Here is a 23098-nt window from a genome sequence, read left to right as displayed (position 1 = left end):
TCCCCTACCCCTTTGAACTGTTTCTTCCTATTTGAAATTATCAATTATTCATTTTAATCATTTTAATCCTATTTACACTTTCAGTTTCTCACACTAGAGAAACTATTTGATATTTACCCATGTGTGTCCTATTTATTTCACTTAAGAGTATGGCCTCAATATGCATCCATTTAGCTATAAATGTCTCTAGTATCTCATTCTTTATGGCTGAGTAGTATTCCATTTTATTTTAAAAAAAAAAAAAAAACAACGTTTTCTTTATCCAGGTTCCAGTTGATGGGCACTTGGGCTGTTTCCAAGCATCAGCTATTACAAACTGTGCCACTATAAACATATATCATTATAGTATGATTCTTTTAATTCTTTTCGGAAGATACCCAGCAGGGGAATAGCTGGGTCAAATGGGACCTCCAGCCCTAGTTCTTTGAGGTATCTCCTTACTGATTTCCACAGTGATTGCACCAGTCTGCACTTCCACCAACAATGGAGAAGGGTTCCTTTCTCCCCACACCCCCGCCAGCATTTAATTGGTTGATTTCTTGATAGCAGCATGTTCCAAAAACCTTCCCTGCTGAAAAATACATCCCACTAAGTCTGACACAGAACCTGGCAACTCCTGGTTCTGCTTCCTGCCATCTTCTACAACAGTAGTTATTACCTGGCTGAGTCACACATCCATTTTGAGAATCTGAGTGATGTGATGGATTCCCTCCCCAAACCTCATCACAGAAAAATTGGTAAGTAACATTCACTAACTTATGAATGATTTCAGGAATTTGAAGGACTTCGTCCATCCTTCATAAAGCCCATCCATAAGCAAATTAAGATTATTCACTATGTAGGACTTTAGAAGAAATGTGATTTTAAATATGGGCATAGGGACTCTGCCAACTTGAGGGCAATATATTCTCAGGCTAATCTTTTTGTTATGTAAATAATATATGTTAAACTATGCTGGATATAATCATCTGATAATGAATATGATCTTCAAGAATTAAGAATGACTTATATGTCGACAGTAACAAAACTAGGAATGTTTACATTTATAGATATATCAGATCTAAATTTTCTTTCTATGATCAAAAATTATTATGTATCAACTGTGTTTCAGAAACTATGGTATAGCTGGGAATAAAATGAAGAATAAGTTAAGGATGTAATGCTAACATGTCAGCTAACACTTTCAATGAAATGGTGTGGGGTTTTAAGGGAAGAATTGAAAGAATTAAAACATGCATTAAGAAACTGTTATATACCAGGATATGTGATCCATCTATCTTATAAGAAAATGCAATAAATATTTATTTTAAAATCATCTTTAAAAACCATCATCTAATGAAGACATTCCTGCCCAGAAAGTCTGAGCAATTTGCCATAGTAATTCAGATGGTGAAATTACAGGAGGAAAGAAGACCAGGAATATGTGACACAAAAGTTCTTACTCTAACTTTTACATTATCTTAGTCTGCATTTTAGACACTAACTCTAGGATCTACATGGAGTGTGAACAAAAGAGGGAGACAAGTTCTCTGAGACACCAATGATTCCCAATAAATCTTGATGGGAGTGAACAGAAAAGAGCACATTAAGAGGCTGGACTCAGTGAGTAATTAGTCAAAAGAGATGAAGTGAAAGTAAAAATCAAGAGTAATTCCAAGGTTTCTGATTGAGTGGCTTGGAGAATAAAGGTGTACAAGACAGAAAACATAAAAGAGGCAGGTTGGAAGAAGAGTAGGAATGTAACCATATCCCACTAAGAGTCTCGCCTTGACAATGCAAACAGCAAACCTACAGACAATGGAGTACTCAAAACTGGGGGGGGGGGGGTTCCCTTAAATTGTTTTATTGGTACATTTTAGGTATACAATATGTTTACATTTATCACTGGGTACTTGTAACTGTACATGATGTATCTTGGTTCTTATTTTTTCCCCATTCCCTGTCCTCCCTTCACCCCCTCCACCCTTCCCTATTTACAAAGACTTTGTTTCCATTTTTTCCTTTTCTCATAATTTTTCCTTTCCCTTCTTTCCTTTCTCCTTCCCTTCCCAATTCCCCTACCCCTTTGGACCTTTTCTTCCTATTTCAAATAATCAATTATTCATTTTAATCATTTTAATCCTTATTTACACTTTCAGATTCTTGCACAAGAGAAACTATTCGGTATTTATACATGTGTGTCCTATTTATTTCACTTAAGAGTATGGTCTCAGTATGCATCCGTATAGCTGTAAATGTCTCCAGTTTCTCATTCTTTATGGCTGAGTAGTAATCCATTTTATAAAAAAACCACATCTTCTTTATCCAGTTTCCAGTTGATGGGCACTTGGGCTGTTTTCAAGCTTTAGCTATTACAAACTGTGCCGCTATGAACATGGGTGCACATATATCACTGTGGTATGATTCTTTTAATTCTTTTGGGAAGATACCCAGCAGAGGAATAGCTGGGTCAAATGGGAGCTCTAGTCCTAGTTCTATGAGGTATCTCCATACTGATTTCCACAGTGGTTGCACCAGTCTGCACCCCCACCAACAATGGAGAAGGGTTCCTTTCTCCCCACAACCCTGCCAACATTTGTTATTTATTTCTCGAGAGCAGCTATTCTTTCTGGGGTGAGGTGGAATCTCAGTGTTTTTCTCATCTGCATCTCTTCAATGACCAGTGATGTCGAACACTTTTTCATATGTTTATTTGCTGCTTTTATTTCTTTGTCTGAGAAATGTCTGTTCATTTCAGATGCCCATTTTTGAATTGGGTCTTTGAATTTGGGAGGTCTGATCTTTTTAAGTTCTTTATAGATTTGAGATAGTAGACCTTTGTCTGAGGAAGAGCAGGTGAAGATTTTTTCCCACATTGTGGGTTGTCTCTTCACACTGCTGGTGGTTTCTCTTGCTGTCCAGAAGCCTTTTAATAAGAAGAAATCCCACTTGTTGATTGTTTGTGCTAGTTCACGGGCAACTGAGGTTTTGTTCATAAAATCTTTTCCTACACCGATGTCTTCAAGGGTTCTACCTAACTTATCTTCCAGCAAGTTTAGTGTTTCTGTCTTAATACTTAGATCTTTAATCCACTTTGATCTTAGTTTAGTGGATGGTGATAGATATGGGTCTAGTTTTAATCTTTGGCAGGTTGAAATCTAGTTTTTCCAACACCATTTATTAAAGAAGCTATCTGTCCTCCAGTGAGGGTGGTTGGCTCCTTTGTCAAAGATGAGGTAGGTGGGTATGTCTTGAGTTGTTTCTCCACCTTCTAATCTGTTCCACTGGTCCTCAGGTCTGTTTCTTTGCCAATACCATGCTGTTTTTATCACAGTAGATTTGTAGTTCAGTTTCAGTTTGGGGATTGTGATATCCCCAGCCATGTCTCTGTTGTCTAGAATTACTTTTGCTATTCTAGGTCTCCTCTTGATCCAAATGAATTTTTGTATTGTTTTCTCTAGTTCTGTGAAATATATTACTGGAATTTCAATCCACATTGCATTAATTCTATATAGGAGTTTTGGAAGTATAGCCATTTTCACTATATTGGTTCTTCCTACCAAGGAAAAAGGGATATCTTCCCATTTTCTTATATCCTCTTCGACCTCTTCTTTCAGAGTGCTATAGTTTTCAGTGTAGGCATCTTTTGCTTCCTTTGTTAGGTTGATTCCTAGATACTTCATATTTTTGGATGCTATTGTAAAAGGAATTGTTTCCCTAATTTCTCTCTCAGTGAGTCTGTTATTTGTGTACAGGAAGGCTATTGTTTTTTTGAGTGTTGACCTTGTATCCAGCTTCTCTACTGAATCTGTCATTTAAGTCTAGAAGTCTTTTGGTGGAGTTTTTGGGGCCTTCTATGTAAAGTATCATATCTTCAGCAAATAATGACAGTTTAACTTCTTCCTTTCCTGTCTTTATTCCTTTTATTTCTTTCTCTTTTCTAATTGCTGTGGCTAATGTTTCCAGAACTATATTGAACAGAAGAGCTAGCATCCTTGTCTTCTTCCTGATTTTAGCATGAAAGTTTTCAGTTTTTGACCATTTATGATGTTGGCTGTTGGCTTTTCATAGATAGCCTTAATCAGGTTGAGATAAAGAGAATCTTTGCAATTTCCTGTAGGGTTTTTATCATGTATGGGTGTTGGATTTTTGTCAAATGCTTTTTCTGCATCTATTGAGATGATGATATGGTTTTTGTCTTTGGCTCTGTTAATATAGTGTATTACATTTATTGATTTATGAATGTTGAACCATCCTTGCATCCCTGGGATAACTCCAACTTGGTCAGGGTGTGATCTTCTTGATGACCCTCTGTATTCTCTTTGACAGTATCTTCTTGAAGATTTTTGCATCTATGCTCATTAGGGAGACTGGCCTGTAGTTCTGTTTTTCGGATAGGTTTTTCCCTGGTTTTGGAATCAAAGTAACACTTGCTTCTAGGAATGAATTTGGAAGTATTGCTTCCCTTTCCATTTCATTGATGAGTTTAAACAGTAGTGGTGATAGTTCTTTTCTAAATGTCTTGTAGAATTCAGCAGTGAAGCCATCAGGACCTGGGCTTTTCTTTGTTGGTAAATTTTTAATTATGTTTTCAATTTCACTCATTGTAATTGGGGTGTTTAGAATTTTTATATCTTCTTCATTTAACTTTGGCAATTCATATGTATCTAGGAATCTGTCCATTTCTTCTGTGTTTTCCATTTTATTAGAGTAACAGGTTCTCAAAGTAGGTATTGATGATCCTCTGGATTTCTGTTGGGTCTGTTGTGACTTCACCTTTTTCATTCTTCATTGTATGGATTTGAGCCTTTTCTTTCCCTTTTTTGATAAGGTTGGCTAAAGGTTTATCCATTTTATTTATTCTTTCAAAAAACCAACTCTTTGATTCATTGATTTTTTTTGTATCATTCCCTTAGTCTCCATTGAATTGATTTCTGCTCTGATCATTACACTTTCCTCTCTTGTGTGGGCTTTGGGTTTGTTATTCTCTTCTTTTTCTAGGAGCTTGAGGTTCAACATTCAGTTATTTGAGCTCTCTCAGTTTTCCTAATATGGGCATTCACTGCTATGAATTTCCTGCATAGAACTGCTTTCATTGTGTCCCATAGATTCCTATATGTTGTACTTGCATTATCTTTGCTTGTAGAAACTGTCTAATTTCTTCTTTAATTTCATCTGTGACCCATTGGTTGTTCAGGAGAGTGTTATTCAATTTCCATGTGTTTGTGGGGGTTTTGAGGTTTCTTATGCTATTGATCTCCAATTTTATTACACTGTGGTCTAATAATATACAGGGGGTAACTTCAGTTCTTTTACATTTATTTAAACATGTCCTATGAGCTAGCATGTGGTCCTTTTGGAGAATGACCAGTGTGCAGCCAAAAAGAATGTATATTATGATTTTGTTGGGTGGAACACTCTGTAAACATCTATTAAGTCCATTTGTTCAAGAGTTTGGTTCTGTTCTAGAATTTTGTTGTTGATTTTTTGTCTAGATGATCGGTCTATTTATGATAGTGGAGTATTGAGGTCCCCCACTACAATTGTATTAGTGCTTGTTTGGTTTTTCATGTCCATTAATATTTGTTTTGTATAGTTGGGGCATTCGTATTTGGTGCATATATATTTATGATTGTCATCTCTTCCTCTTGGACTGTTCCCTTCACAAGGATGTAGTGACCATCTTTGTCTCTCTTGATTAGTTTTGTTTTGAAATCTACTTTGTTTGCAAAGAAGAGTGCTACCTCTGCTTTTTTCAGGGTTTCTGTCACATGGAGAACTGTTTTCCATCCTTTTACTTTCAGTCTATGAATTTTTTATGAGTTGGGTGTTTTTTTAATATATAACATATTGTTGGATTTTGCTTCTTAATCCATTCTGCCAGTCTATTTCTTTTGATTGGTGAATTGAGGCGATTAACATTGAGGCTTATAATTGATAGATACTGACTCATCCCTGTCATGATGTTTTACTGTTGTTGGCTCTTTTATTTTTTTATTTTTCCCCCTTTCCCTTTAGTTTCATACCTTGCCTGGTGGCTTCACTCTGTTGGGTCTCATGGAGTTGTGTCCTTCATTGTCTTTTTCTAGGATATTGTTTAGAATTGTTTAGAGTGCTGGTTTGGTGTTCATGAAATTTCTGAGGTGTTCTTTGTCATGGAAGTATGTAATTTCCCCATCAATTTTGCAGGATTCAACAGCCTAGGTTAGAAGTTATTTTCTTTTAGGGCTTGAAATACTTCACTCCAGGCTCTCCTTGACTTGAGGGTTTGTGTTGAGAAGTCTGCTGTGATTCTAATGGTCTTTCCTTTGTAGGTGATTTGTTCCTTTTCTGTAAGTGCTTGTAGGATTTTGTTCTTCTGTTGGGTTTCTGGGATCTTGACTATTGTATGTCTAGGTGCAGGGTTTTTTTTTTATTGTGGCTAGTTGGAGTTCTATATGCCTCACTTATCTGTATGTCCAATTCTCTACTTCTGTCTGGGAAGTTTTCTACTATTACTTCTGTGAACAGTTTTTTTTATGTCAATTGGACTTTCTCCTGTTTTTTCGTGGACTCCTATCAGTCTTATGTTATTCTTCTTTGCATCATCTAGCAGCTGTTGGATTGATTTCTCATGGTCCCTTACTATCTTTAAGAAATCTCTGTTTTCATGGTCCTTAACTGCAATCCTGTCTTCTCTATCTGATATTCTGTCTTCAGATTCTCTTAGTCTGCTCTGCATGCTTTCAATGGAGTTTTTAATCTCTTGAATATCTGTTTGAATCTGTTTCATGGATTCCATTTCTTTCTAATGCTGGGCAATCATAGTTTCCATTTCTTTTTTATGCTGGCCATTCATGGCTTCCAGCATGGTTCTGAGCTCATCTATTTTTTTTCATCTGTTTCTGTTATAGAGCCTCTAATCATGACTTTCACTGTGCTCTCCATTTCTGTAGTTATCTGGGAAATTATTTCTGTTTTGAATTTTTCTACAGCCTCATTCATCTGTTTTGTTACTTCCTGTGCTATCAGTTCAGGGTGTCCAGGTGGTTGATTATCTGACTTTTCCACCTCATTTTCCCTAGAATTTGTCTTTGGTGTGGTGGAAGTCTGGGTTTGTGCCTTGCTTAAATGTCTTCTCATTTTTTTTTGTTTTTGGTACTGTCCTTGGTTTAATTCCTGGGTTGATACTTTGAAATTGTTTATTGTAAATGTCTTTGTTGCTTGTATTTAGAACCCTTATGCAATGATTGCTTCTCAGAGGTGTCTTCCAGATATATCTGGTCTTTAGGATTTGAGTCTCTAATGACTCTGAGGCTATCCCATTTTTACTGTACCAGGAAGGAAAACTAATTAGATCAATAACAACACCTTAGCCCAAGTGATACAATCAGCAACACCATAGCATCAAGCACAGATAAAAAATGACAATTTGTGGTAGTTATTAATCTATCACCTTTAACTGTGTGAATTAAGTCAAAATTGAGGACCAGACCAACATATGTTTATAGTGAATAAACTCTTCAATATAGCAACTTTACTCTTTGGGATGTGGAGTTAGAAGGAGTTGGGGAGGGAGGGATAGTTAGGTAGAAGGATAGGGAAAGGTTAGTAGTGAGGCCAGAGGACACAGGAAGATCATGCAAACTCTAAAAATCTGCTGAAGACAAGAGGAAAAGACAGAATGAAAGAACAAAGAAAAAAGCAGAACAACCTAACAGCAACAGAGAGGCTAGAAACTGTATTTACTTTCAGTTAAAACTAATGACAATCAAGAGAAGGAAAAAGAGAAGAAAATAAAAATAAAGAAGAAATCCAAATTAGGGCCAGAACAGGGAAAAAAAAAAAAGGGAGATGAAGAACAATATGGGACAGCGAGAGAATGAGAGAGTGAGGGAGAGAATGAAAAGGAAAAAGAAAAAAGAAAAATTTGAAAAGTGTAGAAAAAATAAAAGTTAAAAATAAGAGCAAAAAAATAATAATTTTGAAAATAAAAAATAAAAACCTGAGGCCGGGGATTTAGCTCAGTGATTCCACCACCTTCCTTGCAAGCAGAAGGTCCTGAGTTTGTTCCCTGGTACCAAAAAATAAAAAAATAAAAACGAAGGACCCCCTTCAGGGTATGTCTCTGCTGTCACAATAGACTACATGGGCAGCAGTGTGCAGATGTAAGTCAATGAGTCTCAGCAAGCCAGTAGCAGCCTCATGAGATTCAGGCAGATTTCTAGCTGCAAGTCCCAAGCTGAGCTCCCTGTCCTCCTGCAGGGTTGAACTCTGCAAGGGTGTACTGCAGGTTCCAGCTGCCCCTCCCCTGAAGATAGGTTCTGATGGGAGATGATGATCCCTCCAACTTACCAAGTATGGTGGTCTGGTGTGCATTCATTGCAGAGATTCTCTTCACTTTTCCAGTGGGCTTCAATTTTCATCAAGGAGCCTGAGAGAGGCCCTCTTTTTGTTGTTCACTTCTGCTCTATCTTCTGGAGCTCAGGACAATGGCTTTTATGACCCCCTGTGCCTCTGTAGTGTGGAACCAGGTACCAACGCAGCCAGAAGGCCAGAGGCAGAGGGGTAGCCCCATGGCTTGGCTGGTCACTAGGGGTCGGGGTGTGGGTGGGAGGGAGCGCTGCTCCACACAGCCGAGGTCTTCACATTCTTCTGGCTGGTCGCTCAGAACTGGGGTTTTTAAAAGAGCAGAGTTTTTGAAACAGATGCTCAGTGCTTTCCAATATGCTTCTGAGAAATTTATGAGGTCAAAACTACCTAATGTGACTAAGATATGAACATAGCCACATTTTCCATTGTGTCAGTATTGGCAGTGATGATGCAGAAATGGCAGCAGGTAATGCTCCTGTCACTTTAGCACACAGAGAGTCAGAGGTATCCACTATGAGGATCCTGGCAGCTTTCAAACACTTATCCCTCCTCATAAGATTCTGGTGATGTTAACAAATGTGATTTTTTTATTGTTTTGATATTTCATAATAAAATATGTCAGAATTTGGAAAATGTAACTCAGAGAAACAGTACTTTCCAAATGACCATTGCATGGTGTTATATAATACCTGGGTTCGAAGTTCAAAGTAGGGCTGTGTAATATAATTTTACTGTAATAAAGTATGAGAAGTTATTTGCTCTGGTTTTGAATTCTACCTTAGTTTTTTGAAATTGCCTCTTATTGAGATTTGGTATAGTTTCAAAAAAACATATCCACAGTTATATAGAAGACTATTAAACACACTTCCCATTCCCAGCCATGTATCAGTGTGAGGCAGTTGTCTTGATGCACTTCAACCAAAAGAGAATACCACATCAATTGAGTACCAATACAGATGAAGATTCAGGAATCTTCTACTAATCCAGATATTAAATATTGCAAAAGTACAAAATATTGCCATTCTTCTCAATAAATTTTGGTTTTGGAAACATAGTTGTTTTCATTAAAAATATATTGTTTGTGTTAATGTTAATACAACTTTTACTAATAATGGATTTTAATGTTCTTTTAAATAAATAATATTCTATAATATTCTCAATGTCTACATTTAATGCAATAAATATTAATAGATATGACTGAATAAACAAAAGCTCTAGGATTCTCAATATTTTAAAAGTGTAAAGGATTAAGGGAATAAATGTTTGAGAACCACTGAGCTAGTGTATACCTTTTAGTGCTATTAGTCAGTACATTAGATGGTAACTGAAGTCACAGACTTCATAAGTAATAGTGGACAAGAAATTAAACTATGACTAACCTCTGAGTAGAAAGAGTTAAGAAAAGGGAATTGTGAAAAATACTCCCTGAAAGCCAGAGTAGCTATGAAAAGCCTAGGCACAACTGAAATGCTAATTCAGTGACATCAGTCTCATTATGTTCTCTAAGGTCAAACTTGATGTGTAATAGGTATCTCTGCATGGTCAAAGCAAGAGCAGGTGTGCACCTGGACAGCTGGATCCAAATGGCCACTTTGCAAACCAATTTGACACTTCTAAGAATTGTTTTATTTCATAAATGAACAACAGCCAACCAGCAAGACTGTTGTATGAATTGATTCAGTAGCAATGAGACAAACCAAGTGTGGAGCTGGAGCAGTGTGAAGTCTGATAATGAATTTGAAAATACTTCTATAGGCAAAGGAGAAAAAATTTGGATCATTCTTTAATAATATTCTTTGACCATTAAGATGGGCATCATTCATTTCACTGAAAATCTAATGAAAAGCTAAAATATTTTAAAGACCTCAAGCTAGCAGTTACAAAGCTGCATCAGCCCTGAAGCATTATAAACTTTAGCAGCCCTCAAAGATTAAAAGAAGACTAACCAACCAGCAATTTAATGTAAGTGTTTAAAGAGCGAATGACAACATCTGTGTCTGTATGTGACCCTGGTGTACAGTGGGTGCTGATCTTATTTTACACTGTGGTTCATCTAGACTGGAATTTTTACAATCAAATCTAGAAAGCAGCAGTAATGCAAAGTGGAGCACAGTAAAGCTTACAGAAGTATTTTGTTCCATGAATCATCTGATTATAAACATACACACACACACACACACACACACACACATTAATCTGCTTAAACAAAAACAGTACTATAGGAATTGAACTCTGGAGAAAATAGTATTTCTATTAAAGCCAGTTGTCTTCTGGTCATTGTGGAATTTTGGTGTGTGTGTGTTTGTGTGTGTGCTTTTCCTGTTTCTGAGGAATAGTTTCATGAGTTTATATCAAATTTTTAAAACTATATAAAACCTTTATTATTCCACTTGGATATATAGAACCTTAAGAACCCAAGGGGCATCTCCCCTTCCTCCCCTACCTCCCAGACAACATTCACCTTATTCTTTGCAGAGATCCCTACGGGATCAAGATGTGTCAGACCAAAACAGCTCAATGATGCCCTCTAGTGGGCAGTCTCCATGCTACAATACTGGGGAGGGAAAAGAGCCTAGAGTTATTTTGCATTTCATCTTGAAGTATAATATATAGCATTAGGAGAATGTACGTATTTCATATGTAAAGGGATTTTTAAATCCCAATTGTGTTCTCAGTAAAAGACTAAATTAAAAAACAGAAACCGAGTGCCTAAAATGAAGTTAGAATCTTATAAAATACATCGCACCAAACTGAGCTGACTGTCAAAAGGAGGCTCTCCTTCAGCTGTGATGCTCGCTCAGAGCCCCGATGATGATGGCTTTGGCAACACAACTAGCCCATGGTGACCAGGAATACCCTTTCTACAGAGACACATTCAAAGTGAAAGCAAGGAAAAGACTGCTAAAAGCAAAAGTGATATGAAAAGGGCAAAGCAAGAAAGAGAAAGAAGAAAAAAGAAGGTGATGTTTTACGTGAAAATATCTTTACTAACTCAGAACTCATGGGAGCTCCCTGGCTAGGTGACTGGAGAATACAAAGACAACCGGGGAAGAGGATCTTAAATCTCTGTACCTTGGATGGCGTTTGTGAACATGAACCTACACCATGTGAAGCATGATGAACAATCGGTGTAATAACATGCCATTGTTCTGGGAGACACCTGGATGAGATCCAGCTCTCAGTTGTCCATAACTGGGCCCATCGCAAAAGTCGATATTGAGAATGAGCAACACATTTTGGATGCTGCAGTCGCATCTCCCAGAACTGGAATTCCCTGTGGGAGCTGCAGATCCCACAGGGCCAGCTTCAAACAACTCTCTCAGCCACAACTGAAGCCTTATCAGCAGCCCCTTCCGGAGTGAAAACTGAAGATTGCTATCAGAACCCATTGTAGGTTGATTCACTTCGTGTCTGTTGATTTTTTTCCTACTTGTGCCCTGTAAGTGTAGATTTAAGCATGCAAAAAAAGTCCCATTCATAAAGTGAGCAAATTAAAATACAGAGATGTCTGAATAATATAAACATCTCACTTTTCAGAGTCAAACTTCTGATCCCCAGAAAAAACTGGTTTGGAAAAAACTGGTTGAAGAAAATAATTGTATATCTCTTTCATTAAACTTGATTTTATTCTGAATGTGATTCCTAATGAGTTGCATATCCTGGTGAGAGGACAGGCCTCACCTCCACACAGATTAGCATGAGAGGCTGCCGGTTACAGCTTCTGAGGCCGAGTCTGGATTAGAGGTTGGGGTGCTGGCTGTGCACATGACAAGCTGTGCAGTCCTGATGGGAGCTCCTGAACTCCCTAGTTCTGTTTCCTTGACTCAAAATATGTATAGCCCACAATCTTTATCTCTCAACGGGTTTACTTAAAAGATTTTCAAGGTCACAAGATATACAAAGGCAACAAGCACATGATGGCCAGCTCGTGTTTTATTTTCTAAATGACTGTTATGAGTTTCTCCTTTTTAATAGCTATCTTGAGCTTTATTTGTAGTTTTTTATTCAACTTACAAATATTTGAGTGAAGAGTCTTTTTCCTAGATAAAAGTGGCAAAATGTAAACAAGGCTGGCTTAGTGCAAGCAACAGAAACATTTCAAACTGAGTGTGTCTCTTTGCTAGTGTTTGCCCTGTCACCTTCCCCAATAAGACCCTCTTTTAGCACAGACAGGATGGAGCACTGATTTATACCAGTAGCTCTTCTGCTATTTATTACTGTATAGATGCTATTTGATGCTAAGACTTAAGATAAATTATTCACATACTTTTATCTTGAACCAGGTAAATTCCGTTTCCACTCCTAAATTTTTTTTTAAATGTGTTCCAGATGTACTCAGAACTATGAAATCAGGCATGCTTTTGTATTTTAAATGATTCACCTATGCAACACTTTTTAAGTAATATATGTATATTATTTGGCTATTGTCTCTTAAGAGTCTATCACTATCCATAATCTCAGGAAAAAGAAAATACTCCCCAGAGGAAAAAGATGTGATTTTGGTGATGATTTTTTAAAATATCTGTATTTATTTCCATTGCCATTACAAATTACCACAAACAGAGTGGCACAAAACAACAGAAAAATTTTCTCTCGCAGTTCTGAGGCTAAAGTTTGAACTCAAAGTGCCATCAGGGTGGGTTCTCACTGGAGACCTGTGGGAGGATCTACCCTATGCTTCTCCCTCACTTCTGGTGAGGTCCCTCAGCTTGAGGACACATTACTACAATCTCTGTCCCCATCTTCACATGGCATTCTCCCCTGTGCATCTGTCTCTGTGGCTGTATACAAATTCCCCTTCCTTATGAAAACACCAGTTATTAGATCAGTGCCCACAATGATCTTGTCTTAACTTGACTACAAGTATAAAAGTCTTATTTCCAAATAAAGTCATGAGCAGGAATGTATGTGTTGGAGTAATATAATTCAGCCCACAATACCCCACATCCAAAACAAAAAATAGACCCCAAGTTCAGAGTCTTCCATTAAATTCAATGGTCATCTTGGGTAAAAATGAAATGTAGAAGATACAAGAAGTAGAAACATGAAGAAAGAGATCTCTACACGCCCTGGAAGATAGAGTGTGGCTAAGACTGGCTAAAAAAGGGAACATGATGAAACACCTGAACGTATTTGCAGAACCATCCCCAAAGCCCTGCACATGGATTTCTTGCTAGAACTTGAGCAGTGTTTTGATAGGACCTGGACAGAATGCCAGTGTAGGAAATCTAAAAAAAAGCACCATGGCCATTAAACACTTTCTATCATGTCTCTTCATGGTATCCCATCCCCTCTATGCTGGAGCATATACCTTTTTTTCCACTCCCTTTTTCCTACTGTTACTTGGCCCAAACTCACTCTGTATAGCCTGGTTTTTTCCTATGCTTAATAAATATGAAACTTTGGCACCCTTCAAAAAGACAAATCTCTTTTTAAGAAAAAGGCTTTGTAGCTTGAGATAAATATTTTATAGATAGAAAATAGCACCAATCATATTTTATGAAAGCATAATAAAAAAATCTCCATTCCTTTAGTATGATGACACTATATGCATAGGCTACACTGTGACCCACACTTGTTGGTGACAATTTTCTACACCAGGGAGAAAATTCTAATATTGAAATTATAGTTTTAACCACACTTCTAATTTTAGGCATTTGCTTTTATTTTCTCCTTAGCCAAAATTGTTACAAAAGCTGTACTAAGTAACACAACTGATAATTTTACACCAGCTTCTCTCAGTTTCCTGTGCAGGTTGCTAACACAAAGCTGGAACTATCAAAGACTTGAGCAACTCAAGCTCAAGTGAAGCACAGCTAAAAGGCAGGCAAATTGAGTAAGCGAGAAAGGATGGTCTTCTACTCAGAGCTGAGTTCAAATCTCTGCTCATCCTTTCATCTTTTCACATCATCCTGAGCAAGATATTGAAAACGATTTAATCTCTACATTATGCTATTGTCAAGGAGAAATTAAACAGCAAGCAAATACAGATCAACGGTTGCACACTAGTTACCTAGCTAATGCTTTCCAAAGATTGCTACGTGTTAACCATCTCAAGCCTGTTTGTATTTGCCTCGGTTAGTGAGAATCTTACTCTCAGTGCTCTTTTAAAAGTCAACTATAAATCAAGAGAATACATAAAGTAATTTTACCTCTAAAAACATCTTATTTTTTCTAATCAACATAGTTGAAGAAATGAACTTTATTGCAAATAATGAAAGCATCACATTAATTTTGTACAAAAATAGGGTAGCAAAGTAATAATACATAGCATGAGCTCCTTATAACAAATGAACCAAAATTTCATGAAAGAATTATGCATACAAACAAATATCTTCTCTCAGGCTATCCTTTCCCAGCTTACATTAGAAGCAAAGTGTGATGATTCCTCATCTGTATTCTCCCTACTTCATCTTTCCTTTCTCCATATCTCCATTCCTAAAACAATCTCAGGGAATGGAGAACAGCTGACTGGGTCCCTCAGTAATCATTTTGATTTCATCATTGCATTTACTCAGATCAAATTACAAGTCCTGCTCACAAAATGTCATTCTGCCAGCCAGAACTGCCCCAAGTCTAAGCCAGCCTGAGACCTAGCCACCCTCTCAAAAGAACTGTATCCTTCACCTCTCAGATATTCTATATGCTGTCCTCTGTAACCACCAGCATAATATAGGAAATGGAATTTATTATAAAAATAAGTGTTTCAATAACATTGTGCAAAACTAGACTGCCAAAGTGATCATAGGCAGTCATAAGCAACAGAGTGATTCCACTAACACCACCACCAACCCCCAAATAAACAATGAAAATCACATCCCTCTGTCCTTACAAGCTCTGCTTACACTCTTACAGACCTTTCTGTACTATCCCCCACAAAAGAAGTGTGTGTGTGTGTGACTTTTGCCTTCTGACATTTCTCAAGTATAGAATAACTGCAACTTCCTAGAGAACCTGTGTAACAAGAATGCATGTTTGAGGGCCGGGGATTTAGCTCAGTGGTGCCACTGCCTGCCTCACAAGTGCAAGGTCCTGAGTTTGATCCCTGGTACCAAAAAAAAAAAAAAAAAGAATGCGTCTTTGCACACCTGTTGGGTTATTGACATGCTCAAGTAAATATTGGATACCTTCCCTAAAAGAAGCTTATACTCTACTACACTCAAATTATTTTAAACAGTGGACCAGCAGAAACACTACATTTTATTTGTATGTAGCATGCTCCCTTGAACTGAAATCTCTATAAACTGTGAAAGAACAAAGGAACACAATATTCCCCATTCTGTAGTTGTAAACCTGCGCACCATCCTTCTTTTGGAACTGCCAGCCCGTCGTGTTTGAGCAGAGCTGGCTGTTTGGTGCCCAGCTCCATTCATTTTCTTGACATCCTCTGATTCTGGACCAGTTCCCCAGCCACTGTTCTCCCTTGTCACAGAGGCACTGCCAGGGCAGCTCGTTCAGTAGCCATCATTGCAGTGAACTGTATCCCAGCAGCTCCAGATGGGAGATGGGTACATGGCTCCCCCACGAGTGCTCTCCAGTGTGGCCATCAATCAACCCACAACTGAAGAGCCACTCCGTGACTTCCTGCCAAAAACAGCACTTATTAGTGCCCAGCTTTCTTCAAAGGGAGGATGTCATGACTAAATGTTTCAGCATTCAAGAAACCTTCCACACTTAATATTTATGCTCTACTTTATACAATGATGACCAGTAACATTCTTCTTCCTCCTCCTCCTCTTCTCCTTCTCCTCCTTCTCCTTCTTCTCCTTCTTCTTCTTCTTCTTCTTCTTCCTCCTCCTCCTCCTCCTCCCCCCCCTCCTCCTTCTTCTCCTTCTTCTTCTTTTCTTTTTTTTTGGTATAATAGATAATCAGTAGTACTATATACACTTTTCTCTGAAAAAAAATTCTCTTGTCTGCTTATTTCTTCCATAAATCACAAATAGGTAACTTTACAATGTCAGCTGGTCTGCGAAATTATTTTTGTGGTTTATGTCCATTATATAGCTAAAGACAGTAGTAACATCTGCCAGCTGGTGATATGCAGTAGTGGTAAATGGCTCACTATTTATCGGCAAGAGTTAGAAGGAAGGTGGTTCTTCCATAAGCCCAGATCAAAACTGAAAGTGAGCAGTGGGAACTCTGCAGCACACCCTGCAGGAAAAATGTCCTTCTGATGACTGCCTGGAATACTTCCTCTCTCCTGCGATGTGGGCAGATGGGTTGTATTAAGATACTGCCATGGAGCAAAAAATACCCATCAGTAAAAAATAATAAACTCAATTTATAATTATGGCTTTTATTATAAACATTTCCAGCTCAAGTTGTGGTACTTGTATCTATTTAATTACATTATTTAGATCAAGCTGATAAAATTCATTTTCTAGGGAAAAAGAACATAATATTTAAAAACAGTATCTTCCCTTAAAAATTGTATGTAGTGTTCCCATTTTCTGTGACCACCTTTTCCAAAATGCCATTAGTGTTCCCTCTCTCAACATCCTAAACTGCAAAAGTAGGAGAGTTCTCCAGAGCTATGCAAATTATCCTTTCCTGGCTCAAGAAACTGACTTCTTTTTCTTCAGTTTGATAAGAAAAATCAGTCCACCTACAAATTTAAAAATCAACTTTTTAACTTTAACACACATACACTTAAGCTGCTGCTTCTACCTAATTTCTCCCTCAAAAGTACAAGGAAATTGCAGGACAATTTAGATAACAAATGGAAAAGCAATGTCATTAAATCTATATGATTGTGTGTCAATACTATGAAAGATTCCCCACAGGATTTTTAATATATAAAAAACTGGTGTGGGATTGAATAGTAATAAGAAAGTTAAAAAGATCAGCTTATAATAACATGGATGATAACAGGGGAACTGCCATGGCAGCATCTTTATTTTACATGTGAGAAAACTGACTGCCAAAGACATGAAACCACTGGCCACATGAACTCACAGACCTAAGAGTCCGTATTATTTTAAATTATACCATAGTCAACAGCTATAAGGAAACAATGTGAAAAACATTTGGGAAAATATTCTGTCGATACAGTATACAGTACAATTTTTTACAGTCTATAAGCAACTAGTGAGCAATTACTGTAGTATATTCAGTTAATTATGTGGCTTATAAAAATGTGATTGAATTCTTTGCATCATTGGGAAGATAAGCCTACATACAAATCTATTATAAGGGGGATTATAAACACAAGGCATAGAAAAGTTAACTCTTACTACTTAATATTCCCACCTCAAGGCTATAACCCTTTTTTTTGACATTTGATTTTTTTATTTCCATATGCAATGTAATGTTTAAGCACGCTGCTTAGGATGCTGTTTCTAAAAAATTTGTTGGCCATTTTTCAGAATACCCTTTTGGTTTTAAATACTGGTCAGAAAAAAACAAACAATGCAGAAATATGTGAATAATCTTCTAGTACAGAAGTGAAAAACTGATTTGCATCTAAAAGTGCAAGAAGTGAAGTGATTTAACCCTTTCACCAGATTATATGGTAATATAAAATATATTGTTTCAGCTGTTGGAGAAGTCGGTGATGTATTTTTATATTGACATAGAAAATTATAAATTACATTGAATTAGTATCCATAATCACTACATATATACACAAACCAGTTCTAAAAAAGATACACTGGTTCAGAATTTATGAGTGAAAACCTGGGAACTTACAGTAAAACAAGTAACATGCTTAGGTGACAGATTTTGATTTCTACTTTTAAAATGCTAGTGGTAAAATGAACACACTCTAATTCCATTAGCAGCAAGCATTTTCAACTGACTTGCATAATATGATTTAGGTATGTTAAATTGCTCTGAAATGGTCATTGGTGATGCTTGTTAACAAGGTAAATTTTGGTCAATGGGTTAAAAGGCAGATGAACTACCAAAACAAAACAAAAACCAAACAAAAAAATCCCCCAAAAAACCCCCCAAACACAGTCATGTACACTCCAAATATTCTAGTGTTTCACCTGTAGGAAGAATCATTTCAAGCAAACAAGAATTTAACAAAACATACGGCTTTACATTAACATCAATTTATCAACTAAGTTGTAGCAATAAATACTTAATCTCTACCAATAGACTTACATTTTGATTCATTTTTTGCACTGTATTAAATTCTTTTATTGGTATAGTGTAGGTATACAACACAACTACATTTCTCATTGGGAATTGTACCTTTATATAATGCATCTTGGTTCTTATTTTTTCCCCATTCCTAGCCCTCCCTTCACCCCCTCCATGCTTCACTATTTACAAAGACTTTATTTCCATTTTTTCCATTTCTCATCATTTTTCCTTTCCCTTCTTTCCTTTCCCCTGCACCTCCCAATACCCCTACCCATTTGGACCTTTTCTTCCTATTTTGCATTATTGATTATTCATTCTAATCATTGGTACATTTTAGGTATACAATATAATGACATCCATCATTGGAAATTTGCAACTTTACATAGTCTCTCTTGGTTCTTATTTTTCACCCTTGCCCAGCCCTCCCTTCAACCCCTCCAGTCCTACCTATTTACAAAGATTTTGTTCCTATTTTTCCATTTTCTCATAGTAATCCCATTCCCTTCTATCCTTTCCCCTAGCCCTCCCACTTCCTTCTCCTATGCCCCTTTTCTTCCTATTTCACATTACCTATTATACATTTTAGTCCTTATTTACACTGTCAGTTTCTCACATCAGAGAAACTATTCGGTATTTATACATGTGTGTCCTATTTATTTCACTTAAGAGTATCACCTCAATGTGCATCCACTTAGCTATAAATGTCTCTAATTTCTCATTTTTTATGAGTGAGTAGTATTCCACTTTATTAAAAAACCACATTTTCTTTATCCAGTCTCCAGTTGATAGGCATTTGGGCTGTTTCCAAGTTTTAGCTATTACAAACTGTGCTGCTATGAACATGGGTGCACATATATCACTGTGATATGATTCTTTTAATTCTTTGGGGAAGATCCCCAGCAATGGAATAGCGGGGTCAAATGGGACTTGCAGTCCTAGTTCTTTGAGGTATCTCCATACTGATTTCCACAGTGCTTGCACCAGTCTACACTCCCAGCAGCAGTGGAGCAGGGTTCCTCTTTCCCCACAGCCCCACCAGCATGTGCTATTGGTTGATTTCATGATAGCAGCCATTCTTTCTGGAGTGAAGTGGAATCTCAGCGTTGTTTTCATTTGCATCTCTCGAATGACCAGTGATGTTGAACATTTTTTCATGTATTTATTTGCTATTTCTACTTCTTTGTCTGAGAAATGTCTGTTCATTTCAGATGCCCATTTTCAGATTGGATCTTTAAATTTGAGGGGTCTGATCTTTTTAAGTTCTTTATAGATTTGAGATAGTAGACCTTTGTCTGAGGAAGAGCAGGTGAAGATTTTTTCCCACATTGTGGGTTGTCTCTTCACACTGCTGGTGGTTTCTCTTGCTGTGCAGAAGCTTTTTAATAAGAAGAGATCCTACTTGTTGATTGTTTGTGCTAGTTCATGGGCAACTGAGGTTTTGTTCATAAAATCTTTTCCTACACCAATGTCTTCAAGGGTTCTACCTAACCTCTGTTCCAACTGGTTCAGAGTTTCTATTTTAATATTTAGATCTTTAATCCATTTTGATTTTAGTTTAGTGCATGGCGAGAAATATAGGTCTAGTTTTAATCTTTGTCAAATTGAAGCCCAATTTTTCCAGCACCACTTATCAAAGAAGCTATCCTTCCTCCAGTGAGGGTGTTTGGCTCCTTTATCGAAGATGAGATGGCTGAGTGTGTCTGGCATTGTTTCTGCATCTTCTAATCTGTTCCACTGGTCCTCAAGTCTGTTTCTTTGCCAGTACCATGCTGTTTTATCACAGTAGCTTTGTAGTAGAGTTGCAGGTTGGGGATTGTGATACCCGCTGCCATGTCTCTGTTACCTAGAATTGCTTTTGCTATTCTGGCTCTCTTTTTGTTCCAAATGAATTTTTGGATTGTTTTCTCAAGGTCTGTGAAGTATGCCACTGGGATCTCAATTGGAATTGCATTAAATCTATATAGAAGTCTTGGAAGTATGGGTATTTTCACTATATTAATCCTTCCTACCCAGGAGCACGGGATGTCTGTCCATTTTCTGATATCATATTCAATTTATCTTTTCAGAGTGCCATAGTTTTCAGACAAGAGGTCTTTGATTTCTTTCGTTAGGTTGATTCCTAGGTATTTCAGTTTTTTGGATGCTATTGTGAAAGGAATTATTTGACCTATTTCTCTCCCAGTGAGTTTGTCATTTGCATAGAGGAAAGCTATTGATTTTTGTGTGTTGACCTTGTAACCAGCTACTTGAATGAATTTGGTTAAGGCTAGAAGACTTTTGTTGGAGTTCTTGGGGTTTTCTATATACAATATCATGTCATCTGCAAATAATGACAATTTGACTTCTTCATTTCCTATCTTTATTCTTTTATTTCTTTCTCTTGTCCAATTGCCATAGGTAAAGTTTCCAGAACAATATTGAACAAGAGTGGTAATAGTGGACATCCTTGTCTTGTTCCTGATTTGAGTGTGAAGGATTTCAGTTTTTGATCATTTAATACGATATTGGCTGTTGGTTTTTCATAGATGGCTTCTATCAGTTTGAGGTAGAGACCATCTATTCCAATTTTTGTAGGGTTTTTATCATAAATGCATCTTGGATTTTGTCAAATGCTTTTTCTGCATCTATGGAGAAAATCATATGGTTTTTGTCCTTGGCTCTATTGGTAGAGTGTATTACATTGATTGATTTGCGTATGTTGAACCATCCCTGCATCCCTGGGATGAATCCCATTTGATCAGGGTGTATGATCTTCTTGATGATCTTCTGCATTCTGTTTGCCATTATCTTATTAAGGATTTTTGCATCTATGTTCACTAGTGAGATTGGCCTATAGTTCTCCTTTTCAGTTGGGTCTTTCTCTGCTTTGGGGATCAAGGTGATGCTTGCTTCCAGGAATGAATTTGGGAGTATTGCTTCCCTTTCAATTTCATTGAAGAGTTTAAACAGTAGTGGCATCAATTCCTCTCTAAATGTCTTGTAGAATTCAGCAGTGAAGCCATCAGAGCCCAGGATTTTCTTAGTTGATAAGTTTTTAATTACGTTTTCAATTTCATTGGGTTGTTCAGAATTTTTAGGTCTTCTTCGTTCAACTTTGGTAATTCATATGTATCTAGGAATCTGTCCATTTCTTCTGTGTTGTCCATCTTATTGGCGTATAGGTTCTGGAAGTAGGTATCGATGATACTCTGGATTTCTGCTGGGTCTGTTGTCATTTTATCCTTTTCATTCCTAATTGCATGGATTTGGGCCTTTTCTTTCCTTTTTCTGATAAGGTTGGCTAAGGATTTGTCAATTTTGTTGATTCTTTTGAAGAACCAACTCTTGGCTTCATTGATTTTTTGTATCATTCTCTTAGTCTCCATTCCATTGATTTCTCCTCTGATCTTTATAATTTCCTCCCTTGTATGAGCTTTGGGGTTGTCCTGTTCTTCTTTTTCTAGAAGCTGGAGGTGCAGCATCAGGTTGTTTAATTGGGCTTGTTCTGTTTTCCTAATATATGTATTCACTGCTATGAATTTCCCTCGTAAGACTGCTTTCATTGTGTCCCATAGATTCTGATATGTTGTATTGTCATTGTCATTTAATTGAAGGAACTGTCTGATTTCTTCTTTAATTTCCTCTGTGACCCATTGGTTGTTCAGAAGTGTGTTGTTCAATTTCCACATGTTTATGAAATGTTTTGAGTTTCTTTTGCTATGAATCTCCAATTTCATCGCACTATGGTCTGATAATACACAGGGGATAACTTCAATTCCTTTGCACTTACTTAAACATGTTCTGTGTGTGAGTATGTGGTCTATTTTGGAGAATGACCCATGTGCAGATAAGAAGAACGTGTATTCTGATTTTGTGGGGTGGAAGACTCTGTAAACATCTGTTTAGTTCATTTGTTCAAGAGTTCGATTGAGTTCTAGTATTTCATTACTTATTTTTTGTCTAGTTGATCTATCTATTTGTGACAGTAGGGTGTTGAGGTCCCTCACTACAATTGTATTAGTGCATATATGACTTTTCATGTCCTTTAGTATTTGTTTTATATAGTTGGGTGCACTAGTGTTTGGTGCATAGATATTTATGATTGTCATCTCTTCCTCTTGGATTCTTCCCTTTACAAGGATGTAGTGTCCTTCTTCATCTCTCTTAACCAGTGTTGGTTTGAAATCTACTTGATCTGCAAAGAGGATAGCTACTCCTGCTTTTTTTCAGGTTCTCGTCGCATGGAGTATTGTTTTCCACCCTTTAACTTTGAGTCTATGAGTTTCTTATTGAATTAAGTGTGTTTTTGTATGCAGCATATTGTTGGATTTTGCTTCTTGACCCATTCTGCCAGTCTATTTCTTTTGATTGGTGAATTGAGACCATTAACATTGATGGTTATAACTGAAATGTATTGACCTGTCATTGCCATGACTTTTTCTTTTTGTTGGGTTCTCCCCCTTTACATTTAATTTCTTGTCATGCCAGATGGGTTCATTCTGCTTTGCTTCCTGGGGTTGTGATCCTCAATGTCTGTTCCTAGGATATTGTGTAAAATTCTTTGGAGTGCTGGTTTGGTGTTCATGCAGTTCCTAAGGTGCTCTTTGTCATGAAAGTATCTTATTTCTCCATCTATTTTGAAAGATAGTTTTGCAGGGTACATCAATCTGGGTTGGAGGCTGTTTTCTTTTAGGGCTTG

The sequence above is a fragment of the Heterocephalus glaber genome, unplaced genomic scaffold, assembly GCF_053883595.1.
Source record: "Heterocephalus glaber isolate CG9 unplaced genomic scaffold, H.glaber_assembly_v1.0 deba00000896, whole genome shotgun sequence".
NCBI lineage: Eukaryota > Metazoa > Chordata > Mammalia > Rodentia > Bathyergidae > Heterocephalus > Heterocephalus glaber.
Note: the sequence above shows the minus strand (reverse complement) of the source record.